The 14,495-nt window shown below is 37.6% G+C and overlaps 1 protein-coding gene across 2 annotated transcripts in view; it reads right to left on the reverse strand.

The window, feature by feature from the left end:
• The window catches only part of LOC137250524 (allatostatin-A receptor-like), a 239,612-nt gene extending 226,531 nt beyond the window's left edge, over positions 1–13,081 (reverse strand). For both annotated transcript variants that reach the window (XM_067783480.1, XM_067783481.1), the window contains exon 1: positions 12,625–13,081. The gene's annotated coding sequence lies outside the window, so the exon portion shown is untranslated. The remainder of the gene's footprint in view (positions 1–12,624) is intronic.
• Positions 13,082–14,495: the final 1,414 nt, after the last annotated feature.

Raw genomic sequence — 14,495 nt, forward strand, 5'->3', positions numbered from 1 at the left:
TATGCCTTAATTGCCTTCGAAAAGGTCACCAGCTTAGAGCATGCAATGCTGGCTTATGTCGTTCGTGTGGCAATAAGCATCATAGCTTATTGCATCTCCAACACTCCAACAAGCAGGAAGCCGCAAACTCGGATCATAATCCAAAAATATCATCGCAATCTGCTTTACAACCGCCCCATATCTCTTTGACAGTAGTTTCCCCCTCTTCCTCAGTTGCTCAGAATATCAAATTTGATGTTGTGCTCTTGGCTACTGCAGTGATTGACGTCAAAAACAATGCCGGTACTTGGGTACCATGCCGTGCACTGCTCGACTCTGGATCGCAGTTACACATAATCACATCGCGTCTTGCTCATCAATTACAGCTGCGTAGAACTAAGTCGTCTGCATCAGTATCCGGTCTTGGTGACTCCAAGTTCCATTCCGATGGCTTCACCGTTGATATTAATCTTCGCTCCCAAACTTCCGAATACTCAACTCTTATTACTGCTTTGGTAGCTCCCAGCATAACGGATAATCAACCCAACATAGGCCTGAATATATCATCGTGGAACATTCCTTCAAACATCCGACTAGCAGACTGTGACTTTGACCCCAACGCGTTGATATGCTTATTGGTGCAAGTCTTTTTTATGAGCTTTTGTGCGTTGGACAAATTAAACTTGCAGCTGGCCTCCCAGTACTTAAAAAAACCAGGTTAGGGTGGGTAGTCTCGGGAGGTGACTGTAATCAAAAACAGCAATGGCCTTGAATGCAATATCCTCAGCCGATGTAGAGGATGAAAACATGGTTCAACTTGATCAGATTGTTCGTAGATTTTGGGAGATGGACAGCTCTTGCTCCGCTGTTGCCAAATATACCAAAGAAGAAATGGATTGTGAATCCCATTTTAAGGCTAACTTCGTTAGACTACCCGCTGGGGATTATTCTGTTCGTTTGGCTATTAAATCAAATATAAGCCTGTTGGGAGAGTCATACTCACAAGCTTTGCGTAGATTTCTGAATTTAGAGCGTAAACTAGAGCGACAACCAACATTAAAGGCTCAGTACGCTGCTTTCATTCATGAGTACTTAGATTTGAAACATATGTCGTTAGTTAGCGAATCAAATCATAATCTTTGTAATATTTTCTACCACATCACTGCGTTTTAAAGGAAAGTACTACCACTAAACTTCGGGTAGTATTTGATGGCTCGGCAGCCACGTCAACCGGGTATTTAATCAACGATGTGCTCATGACAGGGCCTACCATACAACCCAAACTCTTTAACACATTATTGCGATTTCGAACATTGCCGGTCGCCTTGACAGGCGATATCTGCAAAATGTATAGATGCGTTCGGGTGGCAGAGTCTGATTCCTACTTGCAGTGCATTTTATGGCGCGATACCCCACGACATCCCATTCAAATTTTCAAACTTGATACAGTTACGTATGGTACTCGCCCAGCTGCATTTTTGTCGGTGCGATCAATGCATCAATTAGCGTTTGACGAACAGCACTCATTTCCTGTTGGTTCTAAAATATTGAAGAGAGACTTTTATGTCGACGATCTTATTACCGGAGGAGATTCTGTTCAAGAAGTTCGACATATCATGAATGAAATAACTGAAATGTTGGCTAGGGGCCAGTATAAATTACGTAAGTAGTGCTCCAATAACTCTAATCTTCTTCGAGACACACCACCCGAAGAAACCGAAACTCTCTTAAGCTTCGATGAAGGAACTAACATCACTAAAACACTTGGTCTTACTTAGGATCCTGCCTTCGATCGCCTGCTGTTCACATTTACACCCACAAATACAGCAAAGAGAAATTGCAAGCGATCGGTGTTATCAACAATCGCTCGTTTTTACGACCCATTGGGTTTAGTTGGTCCGAAAATTTCAAGGGCAAAGATTTTCCTTCAGCATCTGTGGAGAGAACGACTCAACTGGGACGAAAGCTTGCCCTCATCGTTGGACTCATCGTGGAATAGTTTGTATGAAGACCTCGTAAGCATACCTAAACTTTGTTTTCCTAGACTATCTATCGTTACAAAGGGAGTAGTTGAGGTTCATGGTTTCAGCGACGCAAGCATAGAGGCCTACGGAGCCTGTGTATACGTAGTATCTGGCAACGAAAAGGGGAAGCAGGCACATTTAGTTTGCTCGAAATCGCGTGTAGCACCTCTCAAAACTCTCACAGTACCGAAACTAGAATTGTGTGGCGCAGCATTGTTATCGCAACTAATGCACGATATAGCTGAAATGAATGTTTACAATTGCCCTTTTTAGTGTAATTGATATTAGAGAAAAATTGTAAGTTTACAAACGGCGATGGTTACTAGGACATGTTTCTGAATTTCACTTCTTCATCAGCTAGCTTTTCGGGAGCTGAGCGTTGAACCATCTCGATTTCAAGTTTTTACATCCAACCGTATAGCACAAATACAAGAGCTGACGGCAAAAATGGAGTGGAATTACGTACCAACTAAGCTAAATCCAGCAGACATTTTATTAAGAGGTGCATCTCCTAGCGAACTAATAGAATCACCAATTTGGATGCATGGTCCAGAGTTTCTAGCTGATCGTCGGAACAAATGGCCATTAAGTTGTAGTGTAGTAAAGGAGCTCCCTGAACTTCGCAAGAAAGTACTACTGGCCGTCCCTCGGTTATCTGATATAACTTTGGAATGCAAATACAATACTTCGTTTACAAAGCTGCAACACGTTTTCGCTTACATTTACAAATTCGTTCATAGGGCTCGACATCCAGGGTTGACAGTTGACGATATTCGTGGAGGGATAAAACTGCTTTTGCGCACAATTCAAATGTCGAATCTTCGTGATGATTACAGTGCTTTGAAAAATGGTGAAGGTGTAAGGGCATCCAGCTGCATCGCGTCTCTCTCTCCATTTATCGACGATTATGGTTTACTCCGTGTGGGTGGGCGACTCCAAAAAACAGCTTTGGACTTCAATGCAAAACATCCTATCATATTGCCCAGACGCCATCCGGTAACGCATGCAGTCATCATGCACTTCCATAGGCGCAATTTACATGCTGGACCTCGTGCGCTGCTGGCTAACAATCGCTTGCAATACTGGCCAATCGGAGGTCGAAAAACCGTCTCGAATACTGAAAGTAAATGCATAATCTGCTTTCAAGCTAAACCGTATATAGCTAAACACATCATGGCGGACCTCCCTCATGATCGAGTTAATACATCGTATGTATTCATGGTCACAGGCGTTGACTTTTGTGGACCATTCTTCTACAAAAACGAAATACGTAACAAGCAGCCCATAAAGTGTTACATTTGTATCTTCATATGCTTCGCTACCAAGGCTGTTCATTTGGAGCTAGTTATGGATCTCTCTACGAAGGCTTTTCTAAATTCTCTCAAACGCTTCATTCTCACTCGAGGTTGTCCTGCCAGGATATGGTCAGACAACGCTACCAACTTCGTCGGCGCAAAGAATGACCTTGCTGAATTGAGGCGGCTTTTTCTTAGCAATGATCATGCGAAGGCAGTACATGAGCTTTGTTTAGACAATTCTATCGATTGGCGATTCATTCCTCCACGCTCTCCTCACTTTGGTGGATTGTGGGAGGCAGCAGTAAAAACGGCAAAACATCATTTCTATCGAACAGCCGGAAATTCTTTGTTAAACTTTGATGAGCTGCGCACGCTCGTATGCCACATTGCGGCAATCATTAACTCTAGACCTTTGTTTTCACTTTCACAGCATCCCGATGATCTGGACGTTTTGACACCTGCGCACTTCATAGGAACGGCTCCTCTCGCCTTGTTTGACGAGCCTAACCTCACCGCTCTTAAATTTAATCGCTTAGATCAATGGCAGCGAATTTCATACTACAAGCAAATATTTTGGGTCCGATGGCGTGAAGAGTATTTAACTTTGCTACAACAGCGGTCGAAATGGCGTAAACAAAAATCTGGCCTATCTATCAACGACGTCGTTTTAGTGAAAGACGAAAATTTGCCACCACTTAAGTGGCCACTAGCAAGAGTCGTCAAACTTATTAGCGAAACAGATGGAGTATCGCGAGTTGCAGAGCTAAAAACTGCCACTGGGACCATCGGGGAGAGCTATCAGAAAATTGTGCCCACTCCCGAAGCAAGATGAGGTTGAAAGCCCTGGCCTTCCAACGATGGAGAATGTTTGGTTACGCCTGCACTGTCTACAGCAGAACCATTAGCTGTTGGCTTGCTGGGCACTGCCGAAAACGGAACTATGCTAGCAGCGCAGTCCAGTTAATATAATATGACAAACTCCGCTCCAAATTAATACATTTTACATATGTACATACATACATACATTGGAAATTGCTCTGCGAAGCAATGAGAAGGCAAATTCATTTTAGATACATACTAGCATATAAATACGTTCATATACACAAATTCATCCAAATTAATCTCATTTATTGCTTTTGCCTTTGCTGAAGGCTCTCATTAGTTTCACCTAACATTTACATTTTTTACTCGTTGTTCAATCGCTAATTAGAGTGCATAGGCTAAATCAAACCCGGCTGCATTTCAAATCGCTTCAATAAATTTATACCGTTTATTGAAAATTGGCATTTTTATTTCGGTAAATTAAAATAGCCATCGAAAAAGCTCGTTGGCTACACAGTTACCTTGGTCCAATTCTGTTCTTGCTATTTATTAATGATATCTGTACGATTATAAAATATTCCAAAATCTTAATGTATGCTGATGATGTAATACTTTTTAGGTCTTGTGCGCCTATCGAAGAACGTCCCTTACTTCAAGTGGATTTAAACTGCCTAGTTACTTGGTGCAACGTAAATTCAATGCCGCTGAAACTCAGTATATGCAAATTCGTGTGCCTCTCTCGAAGATTTTTGCCAGCAGCCTCTTACGTCATTAATAATTATTGTATTCTATCAGTAAACTATTTTGTGGACTTGGGAGTCACGATAGATGCTAAACATAGTTTCAACTTTCATATTAATGCCAATAAGGCTAGAGGTGTTCTTTCATTCGTGAAACGGTGGTTCAAAAAATTTAGTGCCCTTATGTAACTAAAGCCCTTTTCATCTCTTTAGTTAGACCGATACTCAATAGTCTGGAATCCAGAATATCGAGGCCATGCAGATATACTTGAATCAATACAAAATCAATTTCTAGTCTTCTCTTTATGGAATTTTCAGTGGTACTCTGCGTATAATCTTCCCCCTTATACTAGTCGGTTGAAGCTTATCATTATTCCAACTCTTGCAAGTCGTAGAGAAATGCTAGGCATTATATTTATGGCTAAACTTCTGAATGGATTGATTTCTAGTTCAATTTTTTTGAACGAAGTGTACTTTAACGTCCCATTACGAGTGTCAAGACACTACAAACCTCCTCTTTTGAGGCAGTGTAGAAATAGTTTCGAATTGAATGAATCTTTTCGGTGTTTGTGTCATGATTTTAATACTCAAACTATTTTATGTAACGGATTCACTTTTTACCATAAAGAAAACTGTCGTATCCTATCTTAACTCGTAACAGAAAAAAATCAAATAAAATAAAAATAAAAGTTTACATACTAAAATTGTTCACTTATTTAACAATGTAGTATATGCATAATTTCTAACTGTTATGTATAGTACTCAGCTGAGGATTTTTATTCTAGCAGTTTTAGATCTCGACGCTTAACAAACCTCCCCTATCAACAACTCGGCAAAAACAAATCCCCTCGCGAGGGTTGGGCGCGCTTTGGGTATTATTATTATTATATATAGACTTCCTCATATCAAAACTATCAGCATCGAAGCAAATTTGATTGAGACATGTTCGTCCATGCGTTTACATGAAAACTTAAGCGGAAAATCGAAAAATGCTTAGTAAGTACTAACAGCTATTTTGTTTGTACTTTGTTAATTAGCATGGAAATACATATTTATGTCAATGACAGGCAAATAAGTCTTATCAATTTATTCTTTGCTGTTCGTATGACCGAGTTTTTCTGTAAAGACCCGACATCAAGTTTTGTACAACTGCTTTATCCACTTTTAGCGACATTGTTCGACCCATGCTTTTTGCTTCCATAACGGTTTTTGTTGCTTTCCCTATTTTCAAAAGCTTTGCTTTCATTTCAGCCTAATATTGCTTAATTGGCTGTAACTAAAGCACGTTGGGTGGATCCAAGTTTTTCCTAACATAATTTACACTGTTATCTTTGAACAACTTTTGGGTAATTCGAACGTGCTTCTCTGGAGCCAAGTCCATCTTAAGTATTGAATAACCATTATGGCGACGAAAGGATGGCAAAATACATTTTTGAATACACTTATGCACATAGGTTTTTGTGTTGACGGTTCCCATCGTAGAGAATGGCGAGTTTATGCCCAAATTCACAAATATGTAGCCTGCCAAACCAGACATTTCTTTAAAACTTTTCTATCATGGTGGCTTTTTCCGTATAATAATATTCTCTCCAGCATGCAAGCAGTAGAATTGGATACCTTAACCTCCGATTAGCGGCAAATAAATTCAACACATTTTAACGTATTCGTCTGGCCAGACGATTTTGACACTTTGAAATTTATCCACAAATATTTGAATTCTTATTTAAATGTTGAAGAAAATTCGTCACACACTGTGATTACCCAGAAATAATTTTGAATTTTTATTGATAAATTTTGAAATGAATACGAACTATGAGGTCTTATAGGTTTAAAAATATGTTCGTCTAGCCAAACGAAAAATAAAGATAAAATAACAAGAAAAAAATATCGATTTCTAAATTATTATAAAGACCGCCTCTAAACTTAAACAGTCATTAAATCACTCACGAAAATAAAGCCTTCTCATCTGGCCAGACTCCACAATCCAACTTTTCTATTTTCACCGCAGCAGTAAGCTTTAACTACATATCGCAGCAGTATTTACATATGTAAATCCTATAAGTTTTTGCAGCTTGCGTACGTTTTACACTTGGAAAGTTGAGAATTTATTTCAAAATGTCAAATTTACTAATCAAGTAGGCATTGAAATATTTTTTCTCAGAAATTATCAAGTTGAATTTTTGCGTGGAATCGGTGAACAAAATTCTGTGTCAGTCGCTGATGCAATTTTATTACAGTGAAAATTAAATCATATAAATACTGGAATATGCAGTTTTGGAGTTTCAGTCTTTTTGGATTTTTAAGCGAAACACGTCGTATATTAAAACCACAACAATAAGATTAGTGGCTATTAAAATAATATGGAAAATAAAGTGAAAGATTTTAAAATTTTGTGCAGTGGCTTGGTAATTACTTTCACCTAGATTTTTTACATAAATATTTTAATTATTTACGTAACTTACTTCTAGCCCGTCACATGATATGAAAGAAAAATACTTTGAAGAGCTCCTTCAAAACTTGGACTCTGATAACGAGAATGATGCAACCGATTTTACCTTAGATGAACCTGAAAACAATGCCACATTTCCAGAGGCGGTATGAAAGTCAGTAAGTATGCATTTTTTTCAAGTTCTAGAACAATTAATTTATTAAAATGTTTACAAAATTTTAGAAAATATGTCTGGAACGATCCAGACGAAGAAGAGTTGTGTGCTTTTTTTGGTATTTTGTTAGTAATGGGGAGTCATAACTCAAACATGGAGGACACCAACATGCTCTGGAAAATAAATGCAATCCCTCTATATAGAGCAACAATGTCTTTGAAAGGGTTTCAGGAAATTTTACATTTTATACGTTTCGACCAAGAAAATACGAGGAAAAATAGGATGCGTTCAGATAAAGCAGCGCCAATTTCTGAGATCTTCACTGTGCTGAACACCAATTTGCGAGACAGCTACCAACCACGGGAGAATGTCACAGTTGATGAGAAACTTTTTCCTTTCAGAGGTCGCACTAAGTTCACACAGTATATGCCGTCAAAACCAGCGAAATATGGTATAAACTTATGGTGAATATGTGACTCCCAAACATATTATCCTCTAACAGCGCAGATATATACTGGAAAGTCTAACAACGTAAGGGAGAGAGTTGTCAAAGATATAGTTTCATACTATAAAAATTCTGGTCGAAATGTGACATGTGACAACTTTTTCACATCCATTGCCCTAGCAGATACATTGAAAAATTGGTAAATATCTTTGGTTGGCACAATGAAGAAAAATAAAGCCTGTCTGCCTCTGGAGTTCAAAGCGTCATCTCAAAGAGAAGAGTTTTCAACACTATTTGGGTTCGGACAAAATAAAAAAATTGTACGAAGAAGAAAAAAGCGGTAGTTTTACTGTCAACATTACATCATTATATCAGATAAAAAAAAAAAACCGAACATAATATTGTTTTATAACAGGAGCAAAGGAGGTGTGGATACAATGGACAAGATGCTGGGACAATATTCATGCGAACGCAAAACAAACCGCTCGCACTTTTTAATAATATGCTTTACGTATCTGCTCTTGCTCGGTTGGCAGAGAGAAGGAGCGACTGGCGCGCCTCGTTGGACGGCCATAACCGTTTAAACGGTTAAGCGCCAATTAAGTAAGTAAGTAAGTAAGTAAGTAATCTGCTCTTGCTGCATATATCAAATATACGGAAAATAATCCCTCGTCTTTAACATCCAAGGGAGTTCTGTGCTTTGTAATCAAATAATTATGTGGCTATAAAACACCCCTTTATTTTACAGGTCGCCGTCGCATGTTTTTGCAAGAATTGGGAGAAAAGTTATGTATGCCTCCGATACTCCAACGCGTCGTGCTATAGAATGCGTGACTGGGAAAAGTATTCAGGCCCTATCAACAAATGATCTTGAATTCGATGAAGCTTTTTTAGATAAGGACAATCGTGGGCATTCAAAACTTAAAGGAATATGCTTCATATGCTATCACAAAGAATCTAAAAGAAAGAGACCGACAAGAAGACTATGCCATCAGTGCAAGAAGCCTGTTTGCATTATACACAGTAAAACACTAATAAAATGTAATAAAAATCAACAAAATATTTCCAAATAAAAAACTACACTTTTTTTTTTAACTTAGAAAATGTTTTCTGACTCAGCTCTGTGCGAAAGAAGATAACCTTACTTCAAAACCTACATAAAATAGCCCATATTTACATTTGTATATACCGCTTCGATATGTAAACAAAACGACAAAATACCCATAAAAAGCAAAAAAAAAAATGAAAAAATAAAAAATAAAAATAAAATATTTTTTGTGTTAATTTTGGATGAAAGACAAAAAGTTGGCCATTGAGTCCAAGCGGCTTAGAATTCGACCTAAAATGTAGAATTTACAGCATTTTGAAAATTCAAATATTTACATAAGTATGTACATATATACTGCGGCGATGACGATTAAATGCAATTTCTCTACTTTATTCGTGTGATTTGCACAAATGTGGTTTTGGCTTTTTTGGTAAGACCTCTTGTTGGTATGACTCGCTGTTTCCTAATAAGATATAGGACATTATTCTCCAACTGGGCATCTGATAATCCCTTTGGGCGCCTACATCTTGTCCTTCACTAAGCCTTCCTTGAATTTCAAAGTTATACTTGTGGCAGAGTCATAGGATAATCCTGTGAGTTTTGTAACCAACATTGGTATTTTTGTCCAAATGTAGAACATTATTTAATGTTCCTCTTCTATCTTACTCATATTCCTCGTTATTGCCTAGTTAATTTTAAAAATTTTATAAAACACGAATTCAGATATAATTAATTCAAAGCCTGCTTTGTCATTACTATACAACTTATAGAGAGTTTCAAATCTGCAAAACTTTCTGTACCGGTCCTTATCTTTACGAAAATTTGAATGTTGGTTTATCTAGACACAGAATAGATTGCTATTGTATATATATGCACTAATGCAGACTATGTTAGTAAAGTACTGAGGTCATCTTGTACTATATTGTATGCATATATGTAGCTTGTGGACTCCACTCTGCCGGTTTCAAATTTCATCCCGTACATGTAGTTTGCGGATGTCGAGGCGTTGGAATAACAAGGTTACATATATCAGTAAAAAATTATGAGTACGAATAGTTCGAAAATGGTAATTGTTGGCAAGAATGAAGCACCGTGTCTTTTCGCTGGTTATGATGGCTCCCAAGTAAGTGCAACTCTGAAGCAGAAACATACATCCTTACGGAGAGTTAAGAATACCTGCAAGCAAGTCTTGCAGATCTTTAGTCGCAGGTAGTAGACGCATAATTATTGAGGACGTAGGAGTAGACATTTTTAATCGAGAACCAAGTTCAGAAAGTGAGAAGTCCAACTCGACTTCTATTTTGTTTGATTTGGTTAAGAAATTTGAAATTTTTTTCATTGCGAAAAAACGTCGATAATTTCCGTATATTTCTTTAGGTCGAGGAATCCAATATAGGTAGATGTTAGCTCCATCCTATCCAGATTTTTTTTTTTTGCTGATTGCATGCATTTTCCTACACTTTTAAGTGTTGTACGTGGCAAAATTGTTGCCTTAATTATTCTTTGGCTGTCAATTTTTGAATAGAAGCGTCTGCAGTTTAACCTGTTTTACTCGAGTATTTCCACTGGCTTCTTAACGGCTACTACTTCCTCCTTAAAAACATTGCAATGATCTTGCAGCTTGGAGGAACTGATGGGCGCAGGGTATCACAGACCCAACTCCGTCTATTACTTTGGAACCAACAGTGTACACGCGTATTGCCTCGTTTGCCATTTGAGCGCTTTCGCGCCAATGAAATCTGCTGTTGTAGTATTTGTTGACGCTTTCTTACTATGGCTATGCGGTATGCACTTAAACTGCCCCGACGTATTGAGGCTCGTTGCAGTTGTTAACGATATGTTCTGCATACAGTGCAGCCGTCGGGTTTTTTTAAGGCTATCGTTACGTCATGTACTGATAGACTGCATAACCATCCTAGTTTTTGAGTTAGATTCTTACTTGTGTGGCCGTTCAACAATAACGTACTTCACATTATATATCATCTCTACACCAGCAATAAGTTCCAAATGAAATACAGAGAGGGCGATGGACCCCACGTTTACGCCAGCATTCTTTTACACGCATGAACCGCCGTCGAGGCCTTCCTCACCCACTCTCCCACTTTAAGATTCAACCAAATCTCGGATACACGATTAAACAGTTTGTTACATCATTCATGATTCCTATGAAATTTTTTTTTGGGCTGGGCCTTTCTCTAAATAATTAAAAAGCCAAAAAGAAATTTCCTGAATTGCTGATACTTTAAATTTAAAAGGTCATAAAATCCTTGCCCTCATAAATAAAAATAAAAACTAAATACAAGGCGCGATATATCTCCGAAGAGATTAGGGCCGAGCTTCTCTTCCAATTTGCGGCGTTATTCAATTAATTTTTCCTACAAATTGCTGATACGGAACCTATATGTTTTAAACTGATTCCGAACGGCATCTGCAAGGCATATGAGTTTCCACTGAAGCTTTAATTCCACTACCGAAAGGCGCCTCCGGTTAGAACATTTTTTTTTTCTAATTGAAAATACGTGTTTCTAAATTTTGTGTATATCTTCGTCTGGGGATGGAACTCAGGACCTTCGATGTGGCAGCCGGATCATGCTGCCACTACACCACTGCGGCTGTATTTTTGGACATTTTAAACGATCGGTAGATCAATTGACCTTATGACCACTTACCCTGTGTCATTCCACAGCTGATGTATGTGTCTTTTATATACTAGAACATAAAAAATAAGAAAGTGCGCTTTTGGGAGTATATCCCTTCATATTTCAAGCTAAAATATACGCATTTTTTGTGCGATTATCCGGCGCTTTGGCACAAGAGGAAGAAATCTCTAGGATCTCCTTTCTTTGACAATCTTTGTGATCTGGTTAACTTGGAACCTAAGAAACTCCTGACATTTGCTAAGTCGACCTGTAGGTTTGAGTGGGTAGATATCGACGTGATATCACAACGGGACCTTAAGTCAGTGCCGAATCTTCAACACAGATGCTCCAATGAAACCATGGCTATGCTTAGCGACAGCCAAGCCACACTCAAATAGTTTGGGCCTTCGAAATAAAGTTAACACTATTATGGAGTTAACCAATTTAGAACACCAATTAAGAACACCCTATGTAAATCTTTTGATATGGGTCCCAGAGAGGCAGCGACTGCACGAACCACTGGTTCCGAGCCGCTGTTGCCAGTTGGCCTACAGGAAATTGGGTAGCATAAATTGCTAGAAGAGACGAAAACGGGAGAAGAGAACTGATTTAAAGCAATCTACGTTACTGTTACAAGACTTTAGTACATATCGTCGTAGAGAAGTCATAAGTCTTTCCAAAAATAACCTAAGAATTCTAACAGCTATTTTTACAGGTCATTGTAGATAAAACCACCACGTGCAGAAATAGGGCATTTCATCAAATGATACCTGCTGGTTCTTGATCGTTCAGCGAATGCGGCGCAAAATACCCTCTTAGAATGCGACCCAATCTCAAGACGTACGACTGAGTTTTTGAGAACGCCATGTTCAAGGTATTCAGACATAAAAACCCTCAACCGAGGAGAGCTACTGAGCTGCATCAAGTAAGTCAGATTGGACGAGGTGTTGTGAAGTATATGAGGACACAATAGACCTAAACAATTATCCATCTATATATCTAAGTAGGTATATTAAGTTAACTTACCAAAATGTTGTTGATCGCGTGTTTAACCCATGCCTATTTAACTTTGTCAAATCCTTAGTATTCGTAATAATTGAGCAACAAATAATTTGCACACAAATTTATTTCAGTAAATATGCACACAATTTTCAAAAAATAAATTTTCATATAGAATTTATAATCATTTTTATTTGCGCAATTTCTACAACCAAAAATTTAAAGGTCGGTTTTTATAACTTTTGCACATTTATGGTTTCATCTTATATAATTCATCATGAAGATTAACTAGTTTTATTTGCAATATCTGCAAAAATGACTTAATTAGTTGTGACACTGCACTTTGAATGATGCATTAAATTTATGTTTTCAAAGTTACTTTTTTTATTTCTTTTGTTTGCAAGTTGGTGCATGCTATTATCCGAAAATTTGATTTTCGCTTTAACTTTTTATCCTTAAAACGAAGTTTAATATATAACGACTATTGCCGGACACTACTCACAACACATACGTTTCGTAAAGCATTCAGAAGGAAACTACAAAATTCAGGACAAAATCAGTAAATTCATGAATCATGATAAACTTCAGATAAATTTGGGACAACTAAATGGAATCCATAGATAGTTTAGTACAAAGAGAGAGAGAGCTTAAATAAGAGTAAAAACTACGTGAGAAGAGATTGGAAAGTCAAGCCAAAACACGGTTGCCACCTTACCCCATTTGGACCAAAAATTGTCCTTTACAACCCCATTTGGTCCGCTGGTTCTTTTTTTCAATTTTGGTCCTTTTTACGCTGTAATAAAGATGTTGGTACTTATGTTCCTATTTCACTGAGGTGAAAACATGGTTCAACTATATGGTTGTCTCATCTGTACAATAACAAAATATGTCTGTTCAAATTGTCATAATCTGTGCACTGGTGTTGGTGCGAATGGTATGGAATGGAAACATAAAACTTGTCAGTTTTTGTAAGTGTAAATGTTGCCAATGTGTTGGTTTCATTTTAAGCTTGCCACCTCCCTTTGACAATCCCATCGACCATGCAATGAAATAAATATAATCAGCTGATAAGATGAACCAACCATATAATTGAGCCATGGGTAAAAATCTACAACACCGCTCACACAATTTTCTTAACAACAAAATTTATATAATTTTCCATTTACGTCAATGGATTTCTTACCAAAAAAATTGTTGTCATTATAATGTAGCAGAACAATGGAACTGCATCTAGCAGATAGTTTAGAAAAGTGTTGGATATTGAAGCAAACCAATTTCATTTAATTGCTGAAGAATCAAGAAGAATCCTGATATTTGGATCGGTTATCAAAAAATTTTCGTGATGGATTTTTTTCACTATTTGACTTAACAAAAAGTTGTTGCAAATGTACGTGCACCTCAAAGAAATTTGACGGAGTTTGTCAATGATGAAGCCATTCTTGGATTGAAAATCAAATCAAATTATAAGAGTAATTTGTTTTGTATTAAGTGGACTTACCACTCCCTTAATTTATGTTCAAGTTTTACGTGAAAACATGCCGATAGGTATTGATAGTTTGTTATGTAAACATTTTGAAAGTGCTACTTTTCGTTTGCGATGTCGATATTTAAATCACGCAAGATGCCTCACACTGCGATGCGGCTATATTTTCCAACTTTTTGTCTGGAAGTTAAAGGCGTTTGTACTATGCAACTGCCAAACTCAATATCCGCTACAGAATTAAAAGTTTATATATGTTTCCGGCCTGCCCAAAGGGTTCAATCGAAAAAAGTTTGTCTGTCGAGATTATACCAATAATATGAAGCACATTTTGAGTAATTTTAGGTACAATGATTATATCAAAATATTGGATATTTAAAAAATTTCAGTGTACATAATTTAGAATACTAATTATCTT

Source organism: Eurosta solidaginis, chromosome 4 (assembly GCF_040869045.1).
Source record: "Eurosta solidaginis isolate ZX-2024a chromosome 4, ASM4086904v1, whole genome shotgun sequence".
Taxonomy (NCBI): domain Eukaryota; kingdom Metazoa; phylum Arthropoda; class Insecta; order Diptera; family Tephritidae; genus Eurosta; species Eurosta solidaginis.